This window comes from Bufo bufo, chromosome 9 (genome assembly GCF_905171765.1).
Source record: "Bufo bufo chromosome 9, aBufBuf1.1, whole genome shotgun sequence".
Classification (NCBI taxonomy): Eukaryota; Metazoa; Chordata; class Amphibia; order Anura; family Bufonidae; genus Bufo; species Bufo bufo.
In genome coordinates, this window is record NC_053397.1 from 225083985 (window position 1) to 225096330 (window position 12346).

The 12346-nt window shown below is 42.2% G+C and overlaps 1 protein-coding gene across 9 annotated transcripts in view; it reads left to right on the forward strand.

Moving 5' to 3' along the window:
* Positions 1-12346, forward strand: part of ST3GAL3 (ST3 beta-galactoside alpha-2,3-sialyltransferase 3) — a 274491-nt gene that overhangs the window by 65023 nt on the left and 197122 nt on the right. For 2 of the 9 annotated variants that reach the window (XM_040407849.1, XM_040407854.1), the window contains exon 1: positions 11861-12045. The exons of 6 other annotated variants lie outside the window; for them this stretch is intronic. The gene's annotated coding sequence lies outside the window, so the exon portion shown is untranslated. Of the gene's footprint in view, positions 1-4068; positions 4088-11860; positions 12046-12346 lie in introns of those variants that run through there. One more of the 9 variants, XM_040407853.1, reaches the window with a different exon arrangement.

Here is a 12346-nt window from a genome sequence, read left to right on the forward strand (position 1 = left end):
ATACTGCCCCCTACGTATAAGAATATAACTACTATAATACTGCCTCCTATGTACAAGAATATAACTACTATAATACTGCTCCTATATACAAGAATATAACTACTATAATACTGCTCCTATGTACAAGAATATAACTACTATAATACTGCTCCTATGTACAAGAATATAACTATTATAATACTGCCCCTATGTACAAGAATATAACCACTATAATACTGCTCCTATGTACAAGAATATAACTACTATAATACTGCTTCTATGTACAAGAATATAACTACTATAATACTGCTCCTATGTACAAGAATATACCTACTATAATACTGCCTCCTATGTACAAGAATATAACTACTATAATACTGCTCCTATGTACAAGAATATAACTACTATAATACTGCTCTTATGTACAAGAATATAACTATAATACTGCTCCTATGTGCAAGAATATAACTACTATAATACTGCTCCTATATACAAGAATATAACTACTATAATACTGCTCTTATGTACAAGAATATAACTACTATATAACTAGGTATAAGCAGTAGAAAGAGTGAAGTGCTTATGCCGCTGTACAGAACACTGGTGAGACCTCACTTGGAGTATTGTGCGCAGTACTGGAGGCCATATCTCCAGAAGGATATAGATACTCTAGAGAGAGTTCAGAGAAGAGCTACTAAACTAGTACACGGATTGCAGGATAAAACTTACCAGGAAAGGTTAAAGGACCTTAATATGTATAGCTTGGAAGAAAGAAGAGACAGAGGGGATATGATAGAAACTTTTAAATACATAAAGGGAATCAACTCGGTAAAGGAGGAGAGCATATTTAAAAGAAGAAAAACTACCACAAGAGGACACAGTTTTAAATTAGAGGGGCAAAGGTTTAAAAGTAATATAAGGAAGTATTACTTTACTGAGAGAGTAGTGGATGCATGGAATAGCCTTCCTGCAGAAGTGGTAGCTGCAAATACAGTGAAGGGGTTTAAGCATGCATGGGATAGGCACAAGGCCATCCTTCATATAAGATAGGGCCGGGGGCTATCCATAGTATTCAGTATATTGGGCAGACTAGATGGGCCAAATGGTTCTTATCTGCCGACACATTCTATGTTTCTATGTTTACTATAATACTGCTTGTATGTACAGGAATATAACTACTATAATACTACCTCCTATGTACAGGAATATAACTACTAAAGTTTTTTAACTTGTCAAAATGTCAATCTAGACTAAAAGACACAGATGGCACATGCACATGTGATGCATTAACCTCTTAAGTCACAATAAACTTGGAAAAACCTTCATGAAAATATCACTTTTTTATTGTAGATTTAGATTTTATGTCCAAAGTAAATAAACATGTACGGTAGCTTGTGCACAACTCAGGTGACTTACGTGCATTTTAACCCTGTGACATAACTTATTTTAGCCTTAACATTTTTCCCCCTGTGTTCAGGTGGTCATAACTTTATTTTATATTTTTTTCAATTTAGCTGTATGAGACTTTAAATGTTTGTAGGAGGAGTTGTTGTTATTTACGGAATCATTTTGGAGTCCATATATTGCATTAAAGAAGTTTAATAGATCAAAAATAGCAATTTTAACATAAGTTCAGTGTCTGGTATAAATCACATAACTTTATTATGTGGGTGACTATGATGATTCCGAATTTATATTTTTTTTTAGATTTTTGTTCTTTCCTCCTGCAGGCTCCCCAACTCCTCCCCTCTTGTCCTCCAGGCTGAAAGGGGGAGCGCTACTTTAACTCTTAATATCTGGGTAGCAGCTAGGGAAATGGTTGTTTGAAAGCTGAAAATGTAAGTTTTAAAACAAGACCAGAATCACTGCATTATCTCCACTATATTGGGAGATATAGCTGTTAGGGATTTGGTTGGAAGTGAAAGCAGCTAAAAGTAAAAGCAAGTTTTGGCTGCTTTCATTCTTTACCCGATTTTTAACAGCTATACCTCCTGATGTAGTGGAGATAATGCTGTTATTCAGGTCTTGTTTTAAAGCCTAAATTGCCAGCGTTCAAAACCAGGCCCATATCTGTAGCTGCTACCAATCCTGAGATACAATGGGTTAAAGTCCCCCCTTCCCCTTACTCTGCTGTCCAATCTCTGCTCCATCTGAACTGATAACTCTTTTTCACAAAGTGCACTATTAATGGTTAATCTATTGCTGTCTCATCGTAATTTAGAACCATGTATACAAGATAGTTTGTACATGTTTTGAATAAAATGCACAGGCCCACTCACCACATCAAGGTGGCCTCTGTTGAGTGGGTTCCTACGCTAATTTGCTGCACCACCACATGTTGATCACCGCCACTGCAACACAGCACCTGCAAACGGTGAGACCCAGCAGCCCAATAACACCCCTGCTTTCAGGCTAATCCCCCTTTGGGGACCCCACCCAGGCACAGCTTCATCAGCCACCATGCAACACTGCCCCATGTGAACAGATCTCAAAAGCCCGGCTTTCCGTGTGTTCTAATCTTGTAGTACCTGTCATTTGAGGAATAAATCAATGATCCCGAGTTGTAGTAGTATAGTAGTAGTATTATGGATGTGATAATGAGAGGATATACATTTCCATGACAGTGTAATAGATCATACTGACAGCATAGCAGTGGTTTTCAGAATTGTTCAAGTTCCTCTTCTGTTAGTCATCAAGACTCTTTGAGCAGTGCTCCTCATTGTCAGGGAGCTAATAACCGGTCTACAAGTGTCCCCTTCTCCAGTTTACTGTGACATATTTGTGTTTCTTACTTTCGAAACATTTTTAAGAATGTGCTGGCCCCAGCCTGACAAGTGGACACCTGTCTCCATGTACACCACCAACCTCCTGCAGCTCTGCAGTTAATGTTTGTAGTGTTTTGTAACTGTATCTGGGATCATTCTTCGATTCTGCACAAGGTCAGCGCTAATTCTCAGTCCCCAGTGTCACCCTTTCACTCGTATGTCTTCTAGGTAAATTGTCTGTAGCAGTTCAGCTGGTTGAAGGAATCTGCGGCACCCAGGCTATTTTTTTATTTTATAAAAAAAATTACATTTCTTAGTTTTGTTTTTCTTTTGAGATTCTGTCTACTGTACAAATTCAGAATGATTGAAGCCGGATTAAAGAGTGGAAGCAGTTCACCTCAATACTTTCCTGTCCAATGTATTTTTCTGTTTCCTTCTAAGTTCCATGAACTTCCAGAAGATTACATTATATCTGAGAGAACTTCAGAACCATTTTGCAGTATAGTCTAGGAATGGCCGCGGGGTGATGCGTCACTGGGAGAGCACACTGGGAGTCTGTATTGGCTCAGGGCAGGTTGCAGAAACTTGGGAGCTCAACTCATTCATGATTCCATGGAGCAGTCATTAACTAAAAGTCTTGACAGTGTGAGAATTGTGCCGCACAACTGGGTTTTTGCCCCGACCAAACTGATAAGTGGAAGCCAAGCGCTGGCAACTAATACCCCACCCTTTATAACACAGTAAAAACTGCCAACTGTAACCTGATCAGGACTTGTTGGAGCAGATACAATTATTTTGGGCAAACATCTGATAATGAGCAATGATAGCTAAATCATGTCATGGTTTATAACCTAGCATGACGATGATGGCATTTGAAGAGGAAATTGATGAATTATTAATGATGAGTTGTTGTAAACTGCAGCTTTCAGCAATTCTGTCTGTAGTACGGAAGCCAATTAACCTGTCTCATCTTCCTGTAATAGACAAAACAAGACGTTCTGTTGATGGGACTGGGTGTGACTCTTTTCTTCAGCATCTCCTAAAGAGAAACTCGAGCTAAGGTGGAACTTTTAGATTTTGATGGAATTTGGATAGATTTCCTGGAAAGTTTTGATTTTCCTCTTGCCCTGTTTACATTTGGTCTTTCTCTTGCACTGCTCATCAGTGGTTGATCTACAGGCTAAAAAAAAAGTCTTACTTATCTTTTGGATAGGTAATAAGTATTAGATGGCTGGTGAAATCAACTACACAACCGAGGCTAGGAGACGGGAAGGAGAGGCTGTCAAGCAGCTCTATTCAAAGTCAAAGACACTGATGGAAACAGCTGAGCACAGTACAAACAGGTGAACATTTGATGAGCCCTATCTATGTCCCCTCGTATTTTGTAACCACCAGCACTATAGACCTCGTGTGGAGGGAGGGCCACCTCACATGGCAACTTTAGTTTCATTCTCAGTGTAAACAAGATCCAGCATTCCATATATACACTGATTTATGGAGGACAGGAACCAGTTGTGTATCGTGAGCCTGGAAATCACTCGCAGAACAAATTCATAAAAATATCTGGATACAATTATGATCATTGCCAAACAGGCTTTTAAATTGAGGTCCATAACAGAAGGAATGACGCCGATATTCAGCCAGATGTGAAAGGCGCCATTATTTCTGCCTTCAAAGGTCATCTTCACCGGCTGAGATTTTCTTCAAGTATTGCTGTAGTTCATATGGCCAGTTTATTTAGGTTTAGATTATTATGATAAAGTCAAGATTTCAGACTGAACTTCATGAACGGATCAGAAAGAATTCCAGCTTAATTTTTATTATTGTAGAGAGTGAGAAAAGTTAAGTGCAAAGGCAGTGTGTGCACCCTAATCTTCACCATCCAATGCCTTGTTCCCCTGTGGGTCAGCTGGTGGATCCCCTGCAGTGAAGTCCAGATATCTGTATAGGGGTTATATGGTGAACACCAGGGGACTGACAGGATAGCACACATAGAATTAGTGCACAATCAAGCCTGTTGTTTGAAGCACTGGTTCGACACCCTAGTTCTGACTTCTGGTTACATTTTAAGCAACCACATAACTTCTGTAAACTGCATGGTAGCAGTGCACACAATACAAATCCAAGATCCACGTGTAGCATGAAGTCTTTTTCTCCCAGGTTGCAGTTCTGATGCTCTTTTTCCCAGGGAGTCAACGTGTCTATACTGAGCCTTGTACCGAGCTGACAAGCTCTATGTGAAACAATATATATTTTATTTATTTTATGCACCTATATAGCGCTACTATATTCCGCATCACCTTACAGACATTAGCATCCAACTGTCAATGGGGCTCACGATCTAAGGTCCCTATCAGAATGTCTTTGGAGTGTGGAAGGAAACCCACACAAACACGGGGAGAACATACAAACTCCATGCAGATGTTGCCCTTGGTTGGATTCGAACCTAGGACCCCAGCGCTAACCACTGAGCCACCGTGCTGCCGATTATATATCAACTGACTTGGAAATATGACAATCTGATTTTAGTGTACACAGTTACACCTCGTCTGCCCCTTTTATGTGGTTTCTTTAGATCTATTGAACAATATGCAATTTAGTAACCATTCAGTGTAGTCTGGATTAGTTCGGCCCTGTTGGGTAAGACTCGGCTATTGCTGCCCTTGGGCTCCATTTAGTAGCTGTGACCATAATACTAAACTACATAGAAACTTAAATGGCACTTAATGAACCTTAAAGGGAGTCTGTCACCTAATTTCCACATATTAAGTGTCTTGCAGTGATCTGCAGGTGCACTCCAAAACAGCATTCTAGAAATATCTTCATCAGCCTTTGTGTCAGTTGCTTGCAGCAAAAAACAATCTTTATATGATATGTTAATTAGGCCTCAAATACCCAAGGGGCGTTCTGCATCCTGCATGTTCCTACGCCTGCCTGTCCCTACCTAGTTCCTCTCTAACGCCTTTCCCCTCTCCCTGCAATGTTTTTTATCCACCTATGTAAAATGCTGTCTGGCGCATCACCACAGACCTACCAGAAGAAGAGGAGTAGCTGTGGACATCGGCTTCTCAGCTCCTCTTCTTCTTCCAGCAGACCTGTGGTGTGACAGACTCCCTTTCAATGCCTCCTCTATTTGGATAAAGAAAATTCCACCTCCAGAGGTGACAAGCCTTCTTTACTGTGCGAGTTGTGAATCTGTGGAATAGCCATCTCAGGAGCTGATTCTTTACTGTTCGAGTTGTGAATCTGTAAAACAGTCACCTATTAAAGGGAACCTGTCACCTGGATTTGGGGTATAGAGCTGAGGACATGGGCTGCTAGATGGCCGCTAGCACATCCGCAATATCCAGTCCCCATAGCTCTGTGTGCTTTTATTGTGTCAAAAAAAACGATTTTATAGATATGTAAATGCACCTTAGATGAGTCCGGTCTCCTCCATGCTTCAGAGATGAGTCCAGCGTTCTCTGACTCTGAGCCCAGCACCGCCCCGCATCCTCCGAATCTCCTCCTTGCTCCCCGTCATCACAAAGCTAGAGCGACGTAATCTCACAATGCGCGAGCTAGCGCATGCGCAGTCCGTTCCCTGAGGCTGATGCCAGCCCTGAGAAGGAACACTATGCCGACACTGCGCATGTGCTAGCATGCTCATCGCGAGATTACAGCGCTCTTTGTGACGTTGGGGAGCAAGGAGGAGATTTGAAGTATGCAGGGCGGTGCTGGGCTCCTTCACAGTGGGGGTGGCTGGGCCCCGGAAATGTTAGTAACAGCTCCTTGGGCTTCTTACTTGCCTCATTTACATATACTGTATATAAAATCGTTTTTTTTATGGGGAATCAATATTTTGGATGTGCTAGTGGCGATCTAGCAGCGCATGTCCGCAGCCCTATAGGCAAAATCCAGATGACAGGTTCCCTTTTAAGCTGGTTCTTTACTGTAAGAACTGGGAATCTGTGACATACCTCCAGGAGTTGTTCACATCAGTAACAGGTGATAGTTTTAAGAAAGGACAAGATGATTAAGGTTTGGGTTGAATAAAGACTTAAGTAACTGTATAGAATTATTGGTGATCCAGTTTGATTGCCACTTGAGAGCAGGAAAGATAATCTATCCTCTTGGCATAGGCGTACCTTCAATGGAGGCAGACCACGCGACTGCTATAGGACCCCAAGGGAGGATGGGTTCAGCGCTGAACTCCTTCTTTTTTCTTTTCCTGATGTAAACTGCAGTCATCACTAAGAGAAGCTCAGTGCAAACACATTATTACAGCTGCTGATTCAGTCAACTGTAACTGCATAAATGACTTTGCACTGAGCTCCCTCTTGTAGCTTTGTAATAAAAGGGAAGCAGATTTATCAGTATATTTATGTCAGTTGTCTGGCCTAAATACATTGAGAAATAGGGTGTTCATAATGAGTGCCAAACCCATGAAGCACCGGTTCCACTTTCCATCGAAGTCCAGTAGAATGGGTGAGTCCATGTGTGAGTTTTTATTACAGGTTTTTAATAAAAAAAATCATCGGAAATCTGGGGAGTTGCTCTCTGCGTTCTTCATTGTCTGGGAGAGATTGATGTATGTGTACAAGGAAACTGGGTGGGGCAGGAGGACCTATACCAATTATTGCTACGGGGCCCTATGAGATCTGTGTGCTCCTGCTTATGGGTTGTTTCTCTTGCATCAACAGGGATTCCCCCTTCCCTTCATGCATAAGTCTCCTTTCCTTTGCATAAACCTGATGGACACATCGCCCTACGGAATTATGTAGCCGCATAGCTTTCCATGGTAGGGGTCCTCAGTTTATCTTCTGTTCCCATGCAGGACCACTGGGCTTCCATGTGATATTATTCTTGGATCTGGCTTCACTTTTGGTTTCTCTACAGAGAATAGAAGACACGCGCAATTAATATACTATAATAAAAATAGTTTGAACTGATCACTCGTATTTTCTTACGTAAGGACAATTATGGACACATGTTGTTGTCTGTTTTGACGTCATATGTGTCCCTTTATCATGTGAATAAAGCCTCATCAGGCAATAAGACGTCTTATGGATCAATAATCTGAAGTGTCCTAAATCATCTGAACATTCAGTAGATTCCACCCCAGCACGATGACATGAGAATGAGAAGTTCAAGACTTGTCCCTTCTGAATTCAATAGCAGCCCTTATGTTTCTGTATTTGAGACATATTTGAAGAAAATGTAACAAATATTCCTTAGAACCGTTTTATGAAGTGGGATACAATGTGTCCTCTGTTGAACTGAAGATGAAACAGAATTCTATCCCCAGAGCTGGGTCACAGGAGAAATTCTGGATATTTTTCTTTGCTCAATTAAGAAGGAATTACTGTCACTGTTTAGGTCAGGGAATAGATGTCTCTGGGAAGCTTTACTGGGATAAACTGGAATGCGTCTGAGTTGTTTTTTTCCTGTGTCACATACAATATCTGGTTGCAGCCACCACGAGGAGGTGCTCACAGCATGGCAGTCTAGTACTGAATTCAACTGCAGCTGTATATATGTTTTTCACTGACCCCCCCCCCCCCCCAGTGACGAATGCTATCAATGAAGGGAGGATTTAGATTCTTCAATATATTCTGACCCCTATGAAGATAAATTTATAAGCAGAATCTTTTGTACCTATTTAGTTAAAAAAAGGGATCAAAAGGTCATAGAAAGGTGATGCCAAGCTCAGTCTTCTGCAGTAAATGTTTCGGATTTATACCAGTGCATAAAGCAGCGGCAGCAGAGTTCAGCAATCTATTGTTAGTGGCCCTGGGCATAAACAGGGAAGGTGAGAGGGACTTATATCCCTCTGGTCCTCCATGTTCTCACCTGCCAGCACTGATTGACTGGAGGATCTGCGAGCCCATAGACCCATTGCTGTCACTTTTTTCTTACTAACCAGGGTGTTTTTGCTTTTTTAGCTGCTCACTAGGGAGACTAACAGCAATAGGAGCTTGTCTGCAGTATTGACCAGGCTAAACTGACAGCACCAGGATGGGGAGAGCACGACAAACATACCTGTTGTGTAACTGTTATTATCAGGGGTAGTGTGATTGATATTTTATTCTGCCAGGTTCTGCTCCTGAAAGTGTCCAGAAGGCGGGCTCCACTGTGCAGTGCTCTCTGCATTGTACTGCTTCACATCCCCTCCCCCCTGCAGCATCCAGAGACCTCTACGGCTGTCACTCAGGGCGGAGGGCAAAGAGCACTGCACGGTGAAACATCTGGCAGAATAAAGGTTTATACCCTGACTACTCCTGATAACAAATGCTCCACAAAATGATGTGTTTGTACTGCTTTCCCCAGTCCCTTCAGCAAGTTAGCATGATCAAAACTTCTGACAGATTGCCTTTAGAGAGAACCTGTCATGTGGATATTTGATTATAATCTAACTAATTATATACAATCATTAACTACTAAAAAGTACCTTAGATGTATTCACTTACTGGTGTGACAGATGGTTACCTCATAATATACACACAAAGATGCCGCATGCTAATGAGCTGATTGGAGTCCAGCGTGATGTCATTGAGTCCAGCGTTTTTTTTATTCAGAGCTATAGCCACTCCCCCGCCCACCTGCTGCTGATTCATATGGAAAATAACTGTCAATCAGCAGCAGGTGGGCGGGGAGAGTCAGGAGCTCATGAATATTCAGGACTCATCATTATCAGCTGGAGCTTTTCAATACAAGATGTTGGCAGATTGACTGGGTCAATTAAAGAAAGTGACCCAGCATAAGAGAATCAGTCACTTATTTATGTTGCCCTTAGTTAGGACACCATAAAACTGGTGACAGGTTCCCTTTAAGCTGCAGTCACATATAATGCCTTGTTAATGGGAAAAGTGAAGCTTCAGATCACAGACTATGGAGGACTTTGCATTGATTTTTGTTGTTGTTGTTCATTTGCTTCCTAAATGGAAAATTAAGCAAATTTCTAAATCATTGTCAGAAAAAATGTTCCTACCATTTTGCTCCTGCAGAGTGTTTGCAAGTTCAGTATTTCACCTAGCTGCTGAATGTGATATAAATCCCTTAGGCCTCTTTCACACGGGCGTTGCGGGAAAAGGTGCGGGTGCGTTGCGGGAACATGCTTGATTTTTCCACGCGAGTGCAAAACATTGTAATGCGTTTTGCACGCGCGTGAGATCGGTGTTCTGTAGATTGTATTATTTTCCCTTATAACATGGTTATAAGGGAAAATAATAGCATTCTGAATACAGAATGCATAGTACAATAGGGCTGGAGGGGTTAAAAAAAATAAAATAAAAATTTAACTCACCTTAGTCCACTTGATCGCGCAGCCCGGCTTCTCTTCTGTCTCCATTTTTGCTGATTGCAGGAAAAGGACCTGTGGTGACGTCACTCCGGTCATCACATGGTCCATCACATGATCCATCACCATGGTAAAAGATCATGTGATGACCGGAGTGACGTCACCACAGGTCCTTTTCCTGCAATCAGCAAAGAAGGAGACAGAAGAGAAGCCGGGCTGCGCGATCAAGTGGACTAAGGTGAGTTAAATTTAAAAAAAAAATTTAACCCCTCCAGCCCTATTGTACTTTGCATTCTGTATTCAGAATGCTATTATTTTCCCTTATAACCATGTTATAAGGGAAAATAATAATGATCGGGTCTCCATCCCGATCGTCTCCTAGCAAACGTGAGTGAAAATCGCACTTGCTTGCGGATGCTTGCGATTTTCACGCAACCCCATTTATTTCTATGGGGCCTGCGTTACGTGAAAAACGCACAAAGAGGAGCGTTGCGGCGATTTTCATGCAACGCACAAGTGATGCGTGAAAATCACCGCTCGTATGCACAGCCCCATAGAAATGAATGGGTCATGATTCAGTGCGGGTGCAATGCGTTCAACTCACGCATCGCATCCGCGCGGAATACTCGCCCGTGTGAAAGGGGCCTTAGAGCTCTGTTACTGTTTCTGACAGCTCTCTCTGCTCTCCCCCTCCCTGCTCTCAGTGCTAAAGGTAGTTGGGAGGGGGTTGTACATGGTGGAGAGGGAGAAGGCAGCACACCCACAGCAGTGGGTGACAGAGACTTCACGTCCAGCATGTATTATATGGAGTAACATATTATAGAGACGGGCAAAGCTTCAACAGAGGAAAAATTTCCAGCACATAGTTGAATGTAATCTTGCACAGTCTTTATTTCATATCCAAAAGGTACATACAGTGTGGTGGACACAGACTCCCGACATCTCCCGTCAGACCGACATGTTTCGAGCCAGCAGGCTCTTACGCTGGTTTCACACATGAGCGTACCGAAGGAGCGCTCTGTATGCGCGATTTTATCGGGCGTACAGACGCGGCTCCGGCGACTAGCAAACGCCCATTGTCGCGCGTTCCCGGAAGTCTATGTACGGGAACGCTCGACCATACGCCCCAAAGAAGCTCCTGCACTTCTTGGGGCGTAGGGCGTTTTACAGCGCGTTCGTACGCGCTGTAAAACGCTCAGGTGAGAACCATGCCTTAGTCATGATCTGAAAACTGCCCGAGTCTGAGTGTATTTGTAAAACTCCACCCACAATCAGGTACAGGAAGCACAGGTGACAGGAGTGGAGTCAAAACGAAAGCTCAGACTGGGGCAGCTCCTACTAAAAAAAAACATTAACAAGAAAAAAAGCAACACTCCTAGAATATATCTTTTCATTATTGTTACCATTTGTGTCGGATGTTACTCTGGAGTTTATAGATAATGGTTTTTCTTTTCTTCTTTGGAAATCTTTCCTTCCATTCTTCTACTCCTCCGTAGTGTTGCTTTTTTTCTCCTGCTCTGTAACTTAAATAATGTGACACGTGGGGCCCCATGCACACCATGCGTTTTTCATGTGGGTTATCTTATTCCCTCAATTGCTTCTGGATAGTTAGGTATGCATGGTATTTTGTGCAGGGTGCATATTTTCTTCTAAGGATTTTATATTATATATGTATTTTTTCACTCGCTGTATTTTATGTTAATGTTTTTAGCCCTAGTCTGAGCTTTCGTTTTGACTGCACTCCTGGTCACCTGTGCTTCCTGTACCTGATTGGGGGTGGAGTTTTACAAATACGCTCGGACTCGGGCAATTTTCAGATCATGACTAAGAGCCTGCTGGCTCGAAACATGTCGGTCTGACGGGAGATGTCGGGAGTCTGTGTCCACCACACTGTATGTACCTTTTGGATATGAAATAAAGACTGTGCAAGATTACATTCAACTATGTGCTGGAAATTTTTCATCTGTTGAAGCTTTGTGCTACGAAGTCGGCCTGGCTTCTCCGTTACACGTGCGATTATCGGTGAGCTGGAATTAATTATCTTTTCTATATAGGGAGGGACAGTCTGAACTTAGCAGTAGGTTGCACTGGGAATATCAGGGAGTCTGAAAATGAATGGAGTGAAGATTGCAGACTGAAACTCAGAGCAACTTTTTAAACTCAATGTAACAAGTGAAATATGTAAAAATCTTTTTCTCCACACCAAAGGTGTCCATAGCAATTAGGAACAGCCTGCCGTTTATTCTGCCGTCACTTGATGAAGCCTCCTGCTCCCAGCCGTTCTCCATGCCTCTCACATCCTCTGCTATGAAAATATTTATTG